The 19,049-nt window shown below is 42.8% G+C and overlaps 1 protein-coding gene across 2 annotated transcripts in view; it reads left to right on the forward strand.

Annotated features, from left to right (window-relative positions):
* LOC126272373 (G1/S-specific cyclin-E) overlaps nt 1–19,049 on the forward strand; it is a 172,265-nt gene that overhangs the window by 40,715 nt on the left and 112,501 nt on the right. The window lies entirely within an intron of this gene.

Below are 19,049 nucleotides of genomic sequence, written 5' to 3' on the forward strand. Positions count from 1 at the left end.
CATTTAATTATGTGTACGATAAATTGAAAACAACTAGATCTTTAACGCATCGGAAACATATCCGGCAAAGGAACGTTACTAACGAGGAAACGGAAATTTGTACTCTACCCACTGTGGCTCGCGATCCTTGTGTTACCTCGCGTCAAATCGCAAGAGAATCTGGCATTCCTCAGAATAGTGTTGTTCTGCATCGCCATTTAATATCATCCTTACCATATCAGTCTCCACTGGTACGGATTGTATGCGTCGCATTGAATTGTGCCGATCGGCTCAACATCAGATTGAGAGGGATGACACATTTATTGATTTGATGTGATTTACTGACGAAGCTACATTCACGAACCATGGAAATGTTAATTTGCATATCATGCATTATTGGGAAACTGAAAATGCATGTTGGCTGGGGCAAGTTGCACACCAAAAATTGTGGCCGGTGAATGTATGGTGTGGGATTCTGGAGGACAGAATTATAGGCCCCTAATTCATCGAAGGAAATCTTAATGGTAGGAAGTACACCACATTCCTGCAACAAACTTTAGGTCTGTTATTGGAAGAAATACCTTTAGGAACAATGAACAGAATGTGGTATCAACGAGATGGGTGTCTGGCACCTATTTCGCTGACGGTTAGAAATGAGTTGCAGAGACAATTCCCAAATCGTTGGATTGGACGCGGAGATGTGACATGGTCGACTCATACGCCTGACTTGACGCCTCTGGATATTTTCTTGTGGGGATTCGCAAAACACATTGTTTATAAAGACCTTCCAACTACATCTGAAAATGAGCGAGAGAGAATCGTCAGAGCATGTGCTTCGATAAGTGCCGATGTGGTAAGGAATGCCACTCAATCTATGAGAAGAAGATTGCAGCACTGCATTTATACCAATGGCCATCACTTAGAACACCTTCTGAGGATGTACGTTCTTGCCACCTTTTTGACCTCCGTTAGCCTTCAAAGACCTTAGAGTTACACATCGTTGGATTCGTCTCGATAGCCTCTATTATATACGAATATTCGAAAATTGATTGATTCTGGTAACTTTACATGGTAGTTCGTATGTAACTAACAATCATTATCAGCAGTTTCATGTAGGAAAAACAGAAGTCAGTTTGTTGTACTAACTTTCTGCAACGTTAAGAAAGGATATCAGTGAGTTCGACTCTTGTTATTTATTATTGTTATATTACTATCTAAGCCGGCAATGCTTCGCAAGCTAAATACGTATGGGAATTGGATATAAGTCCCAATCTCCTTCTCGCTTCTCTCTCTCCCCATCTCCGCATCCTCCTCCTCTCTGTTCATCTCCTCATCCTACCCCTCTCTCATTCCATCTCGTCCTTCCCTCTCCCTCTCTCCATCTCCCCCTTCCCCATATCTACGTCCACCCCATCTTCATCCATCTCCTATCCCCCCCCCCCCCCCCCCCCCCTCTTTCTGAACTTGGCCCCTTGTCTACAGTCATTGCGAACGAAACCTTGATTGCTAATCTAAGTCGCATGGAATGAATGCTTAAATCGGTTGGGATCGTTGGTTGCAGGGTATGAGAGAGAGCTCTCCACCTGCTGGATCTGTGAGGATAGTGGCTTCAATGACATTTTTCGCATAGTTTTAATCTGCGAAGGCGTAGAATTACAAACTTTCGGACGATCCAGATTCCATAGTAATAGCATTGTAATTAAATCTCAGCAATCCCTAAATACAACGTTTCCGTATTCTGTTAAAACCGAATGCCAGGAGGAAAATAAAACACCACGTTCTTATGTGTACCATTTTTGTTTAAAATTATGTATAAGAAAAACAAATAGACACGTTTAAACGACCTGCTGTCAAGATGAAAACTGCGGAAATGAAAACGAAAACGCTCATTTTCACAGCACAGAATTTTCCTTCTCTCAGTTGGTTTTAACAGAAATCCTGTACATTTTTGCTCAAAAATGTATGGTCTGTGTCAGTCTGACTGTTTATTAGAGTATCGTGTAAAAATTTGAAGTAAATCGTTCAAAAACTTTTCAAGCTTTAGTTTATGTCAGCCCGGGTGTTTATTAGAGCACCGTGTATGTATCTGAAGTAAGCCAGGTAGGAACATTTTCGAGATTTTTGCTAACAATGTTTCCCTGTTATATATACATTATATACGTCCAACAGACGGCGCACCAGTAGGTATATAAAAACACGTGCGTATTCTAATGGAATATTGTGTCAAAATGTCAACGCAATCGGTGAAAGCCGGCCGGAGTGGCCGTGCGGTTCTAGGCACTACAGTCTGGAATCGCGAGACAGCTACGGTCGCAGGTTCGAATCCTGCCTCGGGCACGGATGTGTGTGATGTTCTTAGGTTAGTTAGGTTTAAGTAGTTCTAAGTTCTAGGGGACTGATGACCACAGCAGTTAAGTCCCATAGTGCTCAGAGCCATTTGAACCAATCGGTGAAGAGCTTTGAAGATTTAAGATTTTCAACAAACGTTTGAATTTTTATTTATAGACTGTAGGATTACGAGCTGTATATTAACAACTAAGAACTGGCGGGTAATAATTATAATCTCTTCTTGTTAAATGTTTGCCTTCCTTACGGGTGGCCTCTCGTCGACAAATGGGGCACGAGGACGTAGGTCAGTTTTGGCTGCAGACTTCCGCATTGCTTTCGTGACTGAGGACACACGAAGGAAAGACGAAGCAAGATCTCAGGACCCACTTCAGCGATTGTTTAATATTCCGTTTTATGTACTAACTCTGATGTGCTTATCTTATTGATACATATAACATACATGAAAGATTTAGCAATGATTCGTATCAACACATTAAACATCTATAGGATAGAAGGATTTGTCAACAAACAAAACCAATTCAGTTCTCTTAAATAAATTTTGTATTTATCACATATCTGCTTATCTTCAAAAGTGACACGATATCAGGAATAAATAATAATAGTTCGTAGCAAGTTCAGCAGTACATTCGTGCCAGTTTTGTTCTGATTTTCGTGTACCGCAAAACGCTACTTACGAACACTTCATGAGTTTTGTATCTGACATCAGAAATCTCAACGATTAGTAAGCGTATATATTTCTTTTTTTTTCTTGTTGAGAGGAGGAGGGAGAGACAGAAGACCAATTAGTAATTTAATTCAATTAAATAAGTGTCGTCTCTCGTGTGACATGTGTCTGTAAAAGAGGGACAATGGAATTTGAATTAGATGCCCAATTTCTTTCTCCAGATCACAGCCTCTTTCGCTCAAATGAATCAGTATGCGGGCGCGTTAAGATATCGACCTATCATTAAGTTTCCATCTCCTCAGACAGATCCCAGAGAACTGGGATTGGGGCACGAAGGGTCTCACGTGGAAATATCTGGCAGAGGTTTTCAATTTGCGATAACCTGCCGTACAACAAAGGGAAACTTTCTGAAAATCTTATGCGGAATTGGGGGACTGGAGCGATTTTTTGTCTAATAAAAGGGGTGTGGGCAGCTTAAAGTTTTAACGGAGTGCTTTATACGTCTGAAAGTATGAAGTTGATGATATGGTCGACATGTACGGAACTGCTCTTGCGAGTGGCTGTTGTTGAGGTTCGTACATGACAACTCCATCCGCACTGAAGCGGACTGCAAGAGAACTAGTCACGTGCCACATATGAGAGAAAGAAATGTTCAGTACGAAAGTGACTGGATAAATTAAACTTAATCATGAAAGACAACCATTATGTTTCTTCAGGTACTATCATAGGAACATTGGAAGACTATTCCTCAAGTGAACAAATAGAAGTAGTGTTTGTCTGACAACAGCATATGCGAGGTGGACCATTCTGCTTGCTCTGGAGATTCCTGTCTGTGTCTTTCCATGCCTTGCGAGAAGTGCCGCGTGTAGATGCGATTCGAAATACAGCCTGTGACCACCGGAAGACAGCGCCACAGGTTGGCCAATAAACCATGCTCATGGAATGAACAACTGTACTACGTTATTTTTTATTTTCTTCATGAATCCGCCAGATTCCGCGGGCCCATGCGAACCATAATTACTTACTTGATTATGAAATCACTAATATTTTACAGAAAGCTAATTATAAAATTCATAAAGAGCAAAATTAAAGTATTAATGAAACAGAAAAGAAGTGTGAGAGAGTATATGAACAAATAACACATTACAGGGAAAAATTCTTATCTGCTACGACGAACTACTTAAGAGAATAGGAGTTTGCCACAATGAAACATTTTAGCTTCGATTTAAATAGTTGTGGTTTAACAATCACTTTTTAAGTTCTTTTGGAAGGCTATTCAAAGTTAAAATCTGCTGAAGAGTTCCTACTTTTCTTATAATGCTTAAGTAAGTGTTATACAAGTGCGAATGGTATTTCCGCCTCGTGTTTACAATAAATGATGCAATTTGTTCCGAAACTATTAATATTTGAAAGAAGAGTAATGAGGAAGATATGGGGACCAGTTTTAGATAACGGAGAATGGAGGAGGAGGAAAAACGATGAAATCTACCTTCTGATGCGACAACCAGCTATCCTACAGAAGATAAAGAGCAAAAGAATACAATGGGTGGGCCATGTAGCCCGTATGCCAGATGGAAGACAGGCGAAGATAGCACTGGAAGGGAAGCCAAACACCAAACGACCCATTGGACGACCAAGAGAGTGCTGGATGGACGACCTAGCGAAAGACCTAGCAGCCCTGGGAATTGAAGACATCTGGAGGAACAGGGCAAAAAACAGGAAGGAATGGAGGCAGTTTGTGGAAGCAGCGCGTGGTCTGCAGGGCCTGTGATCGCTAGATATCTATCTATTTGTTCTGAATGACTTATATTTATCGATTTATGTTGTAGGACCATTTGTCTGGAACACAATGGCTAGTTCCGATTTTTGTATATTTCTACTGATTTCCACCCACATTATGGTAGAAATGTTTCAGAATGCCATTGTGATTTGTTGCCATGCAGTTTGATAACTAGGATTCATTTGAACGGTCAGAGTGTAGTGACAAAATTTGAGTTATATCTGCTTGCAAGTTTTGAAAGAAGTCATAAGACAGAAAGGAGTTACCATTTTGTCCGCGAATTATAAATTTTGAGAAAGCTTTTGGCTCAATTTCAACGAAGTCTGTACTGACAGCCCACGGGAGACAAGGCACTGATTCAACCTGTGTTCATACACCAAAAAATACTTACGTTAATGTTATAGCTTCAGTTATCAAACGGGACAGGCAGGGAACAATCTTGCCGCCAAAACTATTCTCATTAGTCCTCAAGAAGGATCTTTGACCTTAAACTGCAAAACGGAGAGAGAGAAAACGTATTAATGAAACATGCTTGTACCACCCACGTTTTGCTATTCACGTTGTTTGCTAAACCCTAGAGCAGATCAACTCGAACAACGACTTAAGAGTTGATAGAGCAAGACTGAAAAGAGTCCTGAAATCAATTATAATAAGACTACAATAGTGTACCTTAACTTATCAGAAAAGAAAACAGCACAAATTAACAAAGAAGTAAGAGAATCGGGAGGTAGAGTTTTTGCATTTAGGGCACCTGAAAGCAATGAGTATATGAGTAGGAAATGAAATAAACGGAAGAGTAAATATGGCTGAGTAGTTTCGGTAAAACAAATACGATTTTCAAAATTAAGCTGCCAATGTATATGAAAAAGAAAGGATATAATCGCTAAGTTCAAATGGTTCAAATGGCTCTGAGCACTATGGGACTTAACATCTGTGGTCATCAGTCCCCTAGAACTTAGAACTACTTAACCCTAACTAATCTAAGGACATCACACACATCCATGCCCGAGGCAGGATTCGAACCTGCGACCGTAGCTGTCTCGCGGTTCCAGACTGTAGCGCCTAGAACCGCACGGCCACTCCGGCCGGCAGCGGAAGAGCGTGAAAGGGTTAATAACGATGATTTATTTGTATTAGGCTAGATCATTCATGCAGTGGTCGATGGTAGCGCACCTGGCAGCAATTCGCGTATCGCCCGAACATCCAGAATTCTGTGGTAACGGCGCAGGAGGGCGAGGGAGGACCAAGGAGCCCCGGCGGCTGTGTAGCGGGCGAAGGGAAAGTCGCCTGTCCGGTTTGTCCCGTACCCGGGTCCCTCTACGCCTACCTGCTTCGGATTCTGCACTGCCAGCAAATGATGCGCGCCTCCCACCTATTTCTGCTACAGACACACACCAAGGCTGACGTATATCGACCTGAGAAATCTCGGCTACAATTGTTTGGTGAAACAATTTCCGTGTAAAAATTCTGATTTTAAAACTTTCTGGCAGATTAAAACTGGGTGCCGATCTGGGATTCGAACCCGGATTCGTGGTCAAATGCCAGTCCAGCTTTGTACCAAGTTTCAGGCCGGCCATGGTGGCCGTGCGGTACTAGGCGCTTCAGTCCGGACCCGCGGGACTGCTACGGTCGCAGGTTCGAATCCTGCCTCGGCATGGATGTGTATGATGTCCTTAGGTTAGTTAGGTTTAAGTAGTTCTAAGTTCTAGGGGACTGATGACCTCAGATGTTGAGTCCCATAGTGCTCAGAGCCATTTGAACCATTTGAATCAAGTTTCAAAACAGTGTGCACTCCGTTTCAGGGTGGGAGACTCATTCTGAAAAATTCTGATATACAGGGTTAGTTAGTTAGTTACGTGTTCCATTGATCAATAGCACGGAAAACCGTTATGATGTGGAACGTGTCAAATGCACTAGAAATGCGCACAGGAAACAAGTATTTTTCTTTTTTACATTATAGTCACTGCTGCAAAATACTAACGCGAATTCTTTACAGACCAATGGAAAAACTAGTAGAAGCCGACCTCGGGGAAGATCAGTTTGGATTCCGTAGAAATATTGGAACACGTGAGGCAATACTGATGCTACAACTTATCTTAGAAGCTAGATTAAGGAAAGGCAAACCTACGTTTCTAGCATTTGCATACTTAGAGAAAGCTTTTGACAATGTTGACTGGAATACTCTCTTTCAAATTCTGAAGGTGGCAGGAGTAAAATACAGGGATCGAAAGGCTATTTACAATTTGTACAGACCCCATATGGCAGATATAAGAGACGAGGGACATGAAAGGGAAGCAGTGGTTGGGAAGGGAGTGAGACAGGGTTGTTATTCAATCTGTATACTGAGCAAGCAGTAAGCAGTATAGGAAACAGAAGAAATATTCGAGGTAGGTATTAAAATCCACGGAGAAGAAATAAAAACTTTGAGGTTCGCCGATGACATTGTAATTCTGTCAGAGACAGGAAAGGACTTGGAAGAGCAGTAGAATGGAATGGATACCGTCTTGAAAGGAGGATATAAGATGAACATCAAGAAAAGAAAAACGAGGATAATGGAATGTAGTCGAATTAAGTCGGGTGATGCCGAGGGAATTAGATTAGGAAATGAGACACTTAAAGTAGTAAAGGAGTTTTAATATTTGGGGAGCAAAATAACTGATGGTGGTCGAAGTAGAGAGGATATAAAATGTAGACTGGCAATGGCAAGGAAAGCGTTTCTGAAGAAGAGAAATTTGTTAACATCGAGTATAGATTTAAGAGTCAGGAAGTCTTTTTTGAAAGTATTTGTATGGAGTGTAGCCATGTATGGAAGTGAAACATGGACGATAAATAGTTTGGACAAGAAGAGAATAGAAGCCTTCGAAATGTGGTGCTACAGAAGAATGCTGTAGATTAGATAGGTAGATCACATAACTAATGAGGAAGTACTGAATAGGATTGGGGAGAAGAGAAGTTTGTGGCACAACTTGACCAGAAGAAGGGATCTTTTGGTAGGACATGTTCTGAGGCATCAAAGGATCACCAATTTAGTATTGGAGGGCAGCGTTGAGGGTAAAAATCGTAGAGGGAGACCAAAAGATGAATACACTAAGCAGATTCAGAAGGATGTAGGTTGCAGTAGGTACTGGGAGACGAAGAAGCTTGCACGGGATAGAGTAGCATGGAGAGCTGCATCAAAACAGTCTCAGGACTGAAGACCACAGCAACAACAATCATGAATGTCGCTGTTGATTTTAAACTGGTCCAGTTGGAGAGAAAAAATTTCATTACTGAGTAAATGTACTGTGAAACAGTTGTAAGAATTCCTAACCTTTTAAACAGATGCCTACAAGATGTGCGGCTATGAACCCCACACATTATTCTAACTACTTTCTTTTGAGCAGTGAATACCTTTTGACTAAGTGTTGACTTGTCCCAGAATATTATTCCGTATGACATCAGAGAGTGGCAGTATGCAAAGTATGTTAGCTTACTAATTTCTACATCCTCAAAATTGGCAATTATTCTGATTGGAAAAGTTGCTGGACCTAGTCGCTTTACGAAATCCAAAATATGAATTTTCCAATTAAGATTCTCATCTATATGTACACCCAAAAACTTAGTATGCTCTACCCTGGCTACTGGCTTCTTTTGATGTGTTATGTTTATTGAAGGAATTATACTTTTCTCAGCAGAAAATTGGATGTACTGTGTTTTTTCAAAGTTCAGAACAAGCCCATTTGCAGAAAACCAATTAATGACTTTTCCAAAGACATTATATGTATGATTTTCAATTGGACTTTCTTTCACTGGATTAATAATGATGCTTGTACCATCAGCAAACAGTGTCAGTTCAGATTCCTGTTTCAGATAGGAAGGGAGGTCGTTCACATATATCAAGAACAGAACCCTGTGGAACACCTAATGTAATTTCACCCCAGTTAGATGAAGGGGCAAACATTTAAATCACTTGACCCATATAAGGAAACTTTTTGCTTCCTGTTCTGTAGGTATGAGTTAAACCACTCATATGCTATTCCATTTGTACCATAGAACTGTATGTCATGGTTCACACAATCAAATGCTCTGGACAAGTCACAGAATATTCCTACTGGTGACATTTTACTATTTAAAGACTCTATTATGTGGACAGTGAAATTGTATATTGTTGCCTCAGTGGAACAGCATTCCTGAAATCCGAACTGTGATTTACTAAGTATCCCCTTACTGTTCAGATGGCTATCCACTCTTGAGTACATTACTTTTTCAAACATTTTTGAAAACGCCGTAAGCAAGGATACTGGCCGGTAATTATTGACATCTGTTGTTTCCCCTCTTTTTCGTAGAGAGGCATGACATGGCATACTTTAACCTGTCTGGAAAAATACCCTGAGTCAGTGAAGCATTACATGTGTGACTCAAAACATCAGCAATTATTAATTATAATTAAAGTTAAACTTTCAAACCGCTATACAAATAACACCAGTGGTCAGAATGACATCAGAGTGCAACGGAGTATTATAGGAGAAGGGGGAAAACGTATGACAGAAAAAAGTAGTTACAAAATGTAGCAATAGATGGCGTTGTAGGCGTCATAAATTAATAGTGGTCGACTACAAATGACAAATGAATAATAGAACAATGCCTAAGGTGTACGTTTGACGTTAAACAAACTGTACTACACAGTATGCGTGGGTGTACAGGTGTGATACTGTTAGTTACGTAAGCCCATCCACCACGACAAGGTCATATGATGTCGGATGGGAAAATCGGCGAGACGAAAAAACGCGTAAAATCCATCTCTCAGGTCGATGTTTAACTGTCCTGAGGCCAAATCCGCATAAAAAGCATAAGTCACATCGGATTTTAATTGTCCCGAGGCCAAAAACAGCATAAAAAGCGTTGATCAAAATCAAATCGGATTATTAATTTTCAGGTGACTGGCGCAAAACATGTTTAATATTCTGTCCATCGTTTTTTGCAACAAGTTGAAATCGAGGAACAGCATGTTCCACAACTGATCGAAGTGTTTCCGGGATCACGTTCAGAAAGTGTTCCGCAATTCGTGCCTTCAATACAGCTAAGTTTGCAGTCGGAACAGTGAACACAACATCTTTCAAATAGCCCCACAGCCAGAAGTCACACGGGTGAAGGTCAGGTGATCGGGACGGCCAGGCTGTACGGAAATGGCGCTTCAACAGCTGCTTAATTGGATTTGCCATGTACTGAGGTGCGCCACCTTGCACAGAAATGATCCCATCCACACATCCACGCTGTTGGAGAGCTGGAATGACGTGGTTGCTCAAAAGACACTCATAGCGCTTACCAGTGACGGTACAGGTAACAGGACCGGAAGCACCTGTCTCTTCGAAAAAATATGGCCCTATGATAAATGATGCCGTAAACCCGCACCACAGTGGTGGTACTGGTTGATTTGCGTGAGGATTTTCCGTTGCCCATATGCGACAGTTCTGTGTATTGACTTATGCTGTTAGATGGAAGTGGACTTCGTCTGCACACAAAATCTTCCACGGCCAATCAGTGTCCACTTCCACGCGAGCAAGAAATTCTAAAGCAAAGGTCTCTCTTGCTGGCAGGTCAACAGGAAGCAAGTCATGCACATGGCTAATTTTGAATGGATATCAAAGAAGGATATTTCGTAGGATTTTACGCACCGTGCTCGCACGTATGTCCAGTGTTTGGGCAATTCTCCGTGCACTACACGTTTGCACACCACCACTCGTCTCCTCCTGCACTGCTGTGGCCACTTCTTCCACTGACGTCGAATCAATTCGTTTCCTCCCTCTACCAGGTTGCACATCAAAAGAACCCGTCTTTTCGAATTTCCGAATCATTTTCTCCAGACCCACAGCAGTCATCGGACCAAAGCCTTTTTTTCAAAGCCTTCAGTCTCCGGAACTTCTGCAAAGTGACGTGTGCACTGTCATCATTATTGTAATACAACTTTACCGAGGGCGATCCTGTATTGAGACAGTCATGGCGAACGTCGCAGACGCGAAAGGAGGGAAAGCCGCGTACTCGGCGCGTTTATACCAACTTCAATGGATTGTACGCATGACGAGTGTTTTCATTTGCGTATTCTGACACATACAGCGCCATCTGTTGATCAATTTTCACACTGTTTTTTCTTCTGCCATACGTTTTCCCCCCCTCTCCGATAATATGCCGTTGAAATTTGACGTCATTCTGAGCAGTGGTGTTATTTCTACATCGTTTTGAAAGTTTACCTTTAATTACAATTAACCGGTATATCGACCTTAGTTGTTTCGGGTACAACTGTTTGTTGAAACAATTCCGGTACAAAAAATCTGATTTGAAAACTTTCTGGCAGATTAAAATTGTGTGGCGATTTGGGATTCGAACCCGGGTTCGTGCTGGAGCCCCAGACCACTGCACAGTACTGATCTGCCAGGAATCTTCAAAGCAGTGCGCACATCGCTACAGAGTGACAGGTTCAGTCTGAAAAAATCTGATATTGCTAGAGGAAGGTTTGTAGCGGAAGCTCTTGCAGCTAGGAACTAGATCAAGTGAGAAAGAATATTTAATTATTAAAAAAAAAAAACAGTAGAACAGTTGTGGAGTGTAGGAAGTGCAATAAGCAATAGAATTCTCTTGAATTCAACGCCACTGTCAAATAAATGATAGTGAATAAACTGCTTGGCTGACAACAGAAGCAATTGAATCGATTATCTCTCAATATGGAGTTTCCATACGAAAAATTTTATGGCACAACTGAACTGGAGTCACTGAATGAAATTAATGGATCGAGGGGGGTGGGGGGGGGAGGGGGGGGAGGTTGAATCAGTGAAGGCCCAGTGACATAAATGATTTCGTTGAAAATCGTTTGGAAATGTTCAACGCGCTACGCAATGAATATGTCTCGAATACAGCGTGACAAATGCAAATTAGTTACAGATTTCACTCCAACTAACTTCATTTTACACTCATAATCAGAAAAAACAGAATACCTTGAACGACTAGACGTAGCACGGTCATATTCACAGGACGTGTACATTAGAAGGTTGTGCAGAAAGGATTAGGATTACAGTTACCTCAGTTCAGCGTGTATCCTGTTACCTAGTACGCTCAGGGTCGGCCATGGGCCCTGAGAACTTGTTCCATGCGTGATGGCATCGTCGCAAATGAGACGCGAAAGGTGTACTGCTGCATTCGCCTGGCTCCAAAGCTCATCTGTGTTGGGTGGCATTGGATCACAGCGCTGCACCTGTCGTTTTACCACATCCCACACATTTTCGACTGCCGACAAGTCTGGTGATCTAGCAGGCCAGGCCAAAAGGCTGGCATCCTGTGAGAACAGCAACATGTGGTCGCGCAGTCTCTTCCTGAAAAATGGCGACTGGGGTGTTGTGCAGAAAGGGTATGGCTACGTGTCGCAGGACGTCAATCACGTAGGTCACGCTGGCAACAGTGTTCTGTTCACGCACCAGTTGTGATTTGTACCTAATAGCACCCCACGCCATAGGAACTTGAGTTGCCCTGTATGTGTTGTGCGAATGCAGTCACTGTTATGTCTCTCTCTCATTCTTTGCGGCGAACCAAAACGCGACCATCATTATCAAACAAACGGAACCTGCATCCGTCCGAAAACGCTGATGGCATTCCTGTCCCCGCCGATGACATTCCATACACCATTACCGTCAAGCATATTTCTGCACATTCGTCAAAGGTAGACGGAGAAGTGGGCAATGCTCTTGTAACACTACCTTAAAAAACAGCGACGTACTGTCATTCCTGATAGCGGAAGATGTGTTATACTGTACCACTGTTGCGCCAGAGCCGAGGAGGACGCAGATCTGCCCTGCAATGCCATTCAGATGACGTGTCCATCTTCTCGAGGGGTGGTCTGGGTGGTGCGACGTGACCCATCTCGCCCTGTTCTACGGCCTTCCGAGAAACCTTTCTGCATACACCCGTTGCACTGCCACAACACTGCGTCCCACACGAGCAGCAATTTCCCGGTTGGATGCGTCACATTCTCTCATGCCAATAATGCTCCCTCTTTCAAACACATTGATTCGAAGGTACGGTTAGTGCATCCTGCACGTCTACTCAAGTCACACTGCCCCATTAACTTTGGTTTAAAGCGCCATTGAGAACTGCAGGCTCGCGTTACCGGTAGGTGGTGTTGTGCCGCGATATCGATGTTGACCCTGAATCCGCCGGCCGACGTAGTTCAAATGCTAATCATTTCTTTAGAACATACTAATGTCCATGTCCTGTGAATAGGAACGGAATATCTCTAGTCGTCCAAGGTTTTCGTTTTTTTTCTGTGTATCCCAACATTAGGGGAAGCAATAGTCATCCACAAAATCTGATCTCCCAGTACTGCTAACCCTACCTACGCCGTGGGAGAAGCTCTGACTACGCGGGCCGCGGTGCCCGAGCGGTTCTAGGCGCTACAGTCTGGCACCGCGTGACCGCTACGGTCGCAGGTTCGAATCCTGCCTCGGGCATGGGTGTGTGTGATGTCCTTAGGTTAGTTAGGTTTAAGTAGTTCTACGTGCTAGGGGGCTGATGATCTCAGAAGTTAAGTCCCATAGTTCTCAGAGCCATTTCAACCATTTGAAGCTCTCACTGCAGTGTTCAGATAACACAAGAGGATACGTCAGTAAAAATCAAAGTCTGAGTCAGGCCTGAAGGCATACATGGTTAAGGCTACTGGTCTCGATCAGCAGGGAGCCAGGTTCTAATCCCAGTCTGGCACCAATTTTTCACTGTCACGGCATTTTCAGTACAATTTTACAGTTGCCTTACTTCGGGAATAATACAGGGAGGTCCATTGATCGTGACCGGGGCAAATATCTCACGATATAAGTGTCAAACGAAAAAACTACAAAGAACGAAACTTGTCTAGCTTGAAGGGGGAAACCAGATGATGCTATGGTTGGCCCGCTAGATGGCGCTGCCATAGGTCAAACGGATATCAACTGCGTTTTCTTAAATAGGAATCCCCATTTTTTATTACATATTCGTCTAGAACGTAAGGAAATATGAATGTTTTAGTTGGACCACTTCTTTCGCTTTGTGATACATGGCGCTGTAATAGTCGCAAACATACGGCTCACAATTTTAGACGAACAGTTGGTAACCCGTAGGTTTTTTTTAAATTAAAGTACAGAACGTAGGTACGTTTGAACATTTTATTTCGATTGTTCCAATGTGATACATGTAACTTTGTGAACTTATTATTTCTGAGAACGCATGCTGGTACAGCGTGATTACCTGTAAATACCACATTAATGCAACAAATGCTCAAAATGATATCCGTCAACCTCAATGCATTTGGCAATACATGTAACGACATTCCTCTCAACAGCGAGTAGTTCGCCTTCCGTAATGTTAGCACATGCATTGACAATGCGATGACGCATGTTGTCAGGCGTTGTTGGTGGATCACGATAGCAAATATCCTTCAACTTTCCCTACAGAAAGAAATCCGGGGACGTCAGATCCGGTGAGCGTGCTGGCCATGGTATGGTGCTTCGACGACCAGTCCACCTGCCATGAAATATAATATTCAATGCCGCTTCAACCACACGCGAGCCATGTGCCGCACATCAAAAAATGGCTCAAATGACTCTGAGCACTATGCGACTTAACTTCTGAGGTCATCAGTCGCCTGGAACTTAGAACTAATTAAACCTAACTAACCTAAGAACATCACAAGCACCCATGCCCGAGGCAGGATTCGAACCTTCGACGAAGCGGTCGCTCGGCTCCAAACTGTAGCGCCTAGAACCACACGGCCTCTCCAGCCGGCTGTGCCGGAGATCCATCATGTTAGAAGTACATCACCATTCTGTCATGCAGTGAAACATCTTGTAGTAACATTGGTAGAACATGACGTAGGAAATCAGCATATATATTGCACCATTTAGATTGCCATCGATAAAATGGGGGCCAATTATCTTTCATCCCATAATGCCGTACCATACATTAACCCGTCAAGATCGCTGATGTTCCACTTGTCGCAGCCATAGTGGATTTTCCGTTGCCCAATAGTGCATATTATGCCGGTTTACGTTACCGCTGTTGGTGAATGACGCTTCGTCACTAAATAGAACGCGTCCCGTAATTTCTCTTGTGCCCAGTGGCAGAACTGTAAACGACGTTCAAAGTCGTCGCCATGCGATTCCTGGTACATAGAAATATGGTACGGGTGCTATCGATTATGATGTAGCATTCTCAACACCGACGTTTTTTAGATTCCCGATTCTCGCGAAATTTGTCTGCTACTGATGTGCGGATTAGCCGCGACAGCAGCTAAAACACCTACTTGGGTATCATCATTTGTTGCAGGTCGTGGTTGACGTTTCACATGTAGCTGAACTCTTCCTGTTTCCATAAACAACCTAACTATCCGGCGAACGGTCCGTTCACTTGGATGATGTCGTCCAGGATACCGAGCAGCACACACAGCACATGACCGTTGGGCATTTTGATCACCCAATAGCCATACATCAACACGATATCGACCTTTTCCGCAACTGGTAAACGGTCCATTTTAACACGGGTAATGTATGTATATATGGAGGAATCCTGGAGATACTAAAAGGTATCAGATAGATTATATAATGGTAAGACAGAGATTTAGGAATCAAGTTTTAAATTGTAGGACATTTCCAGGGGCAGATGCGGACTCTGACCACAATCTATTGGTTATGACCTGTAGGTTAAAACTGAAGAAACTGCAAAAAGGTGGGAATTTGAGGACATGGGATCTGGATAAGCTGAAAGAACCAGAAGTTGTACAAAGTTTAAAGGACAGCATAAGGGAACAATTGACAGGAATGAGGGAAAGAAATACAGTAGAAGAAGAATGGGTAGCTCTGAGGGATGAAGTAGTGAAGGCAGCAGAGGATAAAGTAGGTAAAATACGAGGGCTGCTAGAAATCCTTGGGTAACAGAAGAAATATTGAATTTAATTGATGAAAGGAGAAAATAGAAAAATGCAGTAAATGAAGCAGGCAAAAAGGAATACAAACGTCTCAAAAATGAGATCGACAGGAAGTGCAAAATGGCTAAGCAGGTATGGCTAGAGGACAAATGTAAGGATGTAGAAACTTATCTCACTAGGGGTAAGATAGATACTGCCTACAGGAAAATTAAAGAGACCTTTGGAGAGAAAAGAGCCACGTGTATGAATATCAAGATCTCAGATGGCAGCCCAGTTCTAAGCAAAGTGGGAAGGCAGAAAGGTGGAAGGAGTATATAGAGGGTTTATACAAGGGCGATGTACTTGAGGACAATATTACGGAAATGGAAGAGGATGTAGATGAAGACGAAATGGGAGATAAGATACTGCGTGAAGAGTTTGACAGAGCACTGAAAGACCAAGTTGAAACAAGGCCCCCGGAGTAGACAACATTCCATTAGAACTACTGACGGCCTTGGGAGAGCCAGTCATGACAAAACTCTATCAGCTGGTGAGCAAGATGTATGAGACAGGAGAAATACCCTCAGACTTCAAGAAGAATATAATAATTCAAATCCCAAAGATAGCAGGTGCTGACAGATGTGAAAATTACCGAACTATCAGTTTAATAAGTCACAGCTGCAAAATACGAACGCGAATTCTTTACAGACGAATGGAAAAACTGGTAGATGCGGACCTCGGGGAGGATCAGTTTGGATTCCGTAGAAATGTTGGAATACGTGAGGCAATACTGGCCTTACGACTTATCTTAGAAGAAAGATTAAGAAAAGGCCAACCAACGTTTCTAGCATTTGTAAACTTAGAGAAAGCTTTTGACAATGTTGACTGGAATACTCTCTTTCGAATTCTGAAGGTGGCAGGGGTAAAATACAGGGAGCGAAAGGCTATTTACAATTTGTACAGAAACCAGATGGCAGTCATAAGAGTCGAGGGGTATGAAAGGGAAGCAGTGGTTGGGAAAGGAGTGAGACAGGGTTGTAGCCTCTCCCCGATGTTATTCAATCTGTATATTGAGCAAGCAGTAAAGGAAACAAAAGAAAAATTTGGAGTAGGTATTAAAATTCATGGAGAAGAAGTAAAAACTTTGAGGTTCGCCGATGACATTGCAATTCTGTCAGAGACAGCAAAGGACTTGGAAGAGCAGTTGAACAGAATGGACAGTGTCTTGAAAGGAGGATATAAGATGAACATCAACAAAAGCAAAACGAGGATAATGGAATATAGTCAAATTAAATCGGGTGTTGCTGAGGGATTTAGATTAGGAAATGAGACACTTAAAGTAGTAAAGGAGTTTTACTATTTAGGAAGTAAAATAACTGATGATGGTCGAAGTAGAGGGGATATAAAATGTGGACTGCCAATGGGAAGGAAAGCGTTTCTGAAGAAGAGAAATTTGTTAACATCGAATATAGATTTATGTATCAGGTAGTCGTTTCTGAAAATATTTGTATGGAGTGTAGCCATGTATGGAAGTGGAACATGGACAATAACTAGTTTGGACAAGAAGAGAATAGAAGCTTTCGAAATGTTGCGCTACAGAAGAATGCTGGAGATAAGGTGGATGGATCACGTAACTAATGAAGAGGTATTGAATAGGACTGGGGAGAAGAGAAGTTTGTGACACAACTTGACTAGAAGAAGGGATCGGTTGGTAGGACATGTTTTGAGGCATCAAGGGATCACAAATTTAGCATTGGAGGGCAGCGTGGAGGGCAAAAATCGTAGAGGGAGACCAAGAGATGTATACACTAAGCAGATTCGGAAGGATGTAGGTTGAGAAACTTACACAGGATAGAGTAGCATGGAGAGCTGCATCAAACCAGTCTCAGGACTGAAGACAACAACAACAACAACAACAACAACAACAACAATGTATCACGAAGCAAATACCTTCTGCACTGTCGGAACGTTACGTGTTACCACGTACGTATACGTTTGATACTATTACAGCGCCATCTATCATAAAGCGAAAAAAGTGGTCCAACTAAAACATTCATATTTCTTTACGTGCTACACGAATATGTAATGAAAAATGGGGGTTCCTATTTTTAAAAAACGGAGTTGATATCCGTTTGACCTGCGGCAGCGCCATCTAGCGGACCAACCATAGCTCCATTTGGTTTTCTCCTTCAAGCTAGCTGAGTTTCGTTCTTTGTAGTTTTTTCGTTTGACGTTTATTTCGTGAGATATTTGGCCCGGTCAAGATCAATGGCCCACCTTGTATATCCCTACATTAGGGGAAAATCTGATCTCGGAGTGATGCTAATCCTACCTACAGATTATATTAGTTTATTCGTTCCATAGATCCGTGTTGAGATCCTCGTAGATGTGGAACATGTCACTTTTTTTTCCACACCGTGGAAGAAGATCTGACTGCAGCGTTCAGATAACATAGGAAGATATGTCAGTGAATATAAAAGTCTGAGTGAGGCCCGAAGGCATACATGGTTAAGGCAAGGAGTAGGGCACCAATTTTTCACTGTCACGACATTTTCAGTACAATATTACAGTTGCCTTACTTCTGGATTTACATATGAACAAGAGATCTGCCCCAACTTCGCACGGGTCGCACCACTTTTTACAGCCAGACGACTTGTCTGGCGTACCGTTAGTGAATTATGCATGGTGAACATTAATAATACTGACAAACTGCAGGGACAGAGTCCTGCCTGGAATTGGAGGTCCGGAACCGTGCGACTGCTACGGTCGCAGGTTCGAATCCTGCCTCGGGCATGGATGTGTGTGATGTCCTTAAGTTAGTTAGGTTTAAGTAGTTCTAAGTTCTAGGGGACTAATGACCACAGCAGTTGAGTCCCATAGTGTTCAGAGCCATTTGAACCATTTTGGAATTAGAGGAAAAAAAAGGTCCTACGGTTATCTGTCCGGAAATGGACGGCGTGCGTGCAACTACAAAAAATCGTGCCAGAACACAGTACCGAGCTGCATCGCATCCACGTCACAACAGATGTCCGAAGCGGCCCCTGTGGACAGGGACTGGCAGCTGTCACGCAGCAGCACACCACGTTGGTGGCCACTTGCCTGGAGCTTGTATTAGGATTCGGCTCACTATCCTGTAGTAGCCGGTCCCCCAATTCTGGTGTACGCACAGTCAGCCGCCTCCCTATACGTTCGCCTGTCTGAAAGGACCCATGATCGCACAGACGCCCAAAAAGGGCTTGAAATGTTGTGCGATGTAGTTGGTGTCTGTCAGGACACTTGTTTTGGTACAGCCGTGCTGCCTCTCGACCGTTTCCATCTACTTGGGCGCGCACACATACACCATCCCGGCTTGTTCCCGACTTGAGTACCGGACCATTCTG

Source organism: Schistocerca gregaria, chromosome 5, assembly GCF_023897955.1.
Source record: "Schistocerca gregaria isolate iqSchGreg1 chromosome 5, iqSchGreg1.2, whole genome shotgun sequence".
Lineage (NCBI taxonomy): Eukaryota > Metazoa > Arthropoda > Insecta > Orthoptera > Acrididae > Schistocerca > Schistocerca gregaria.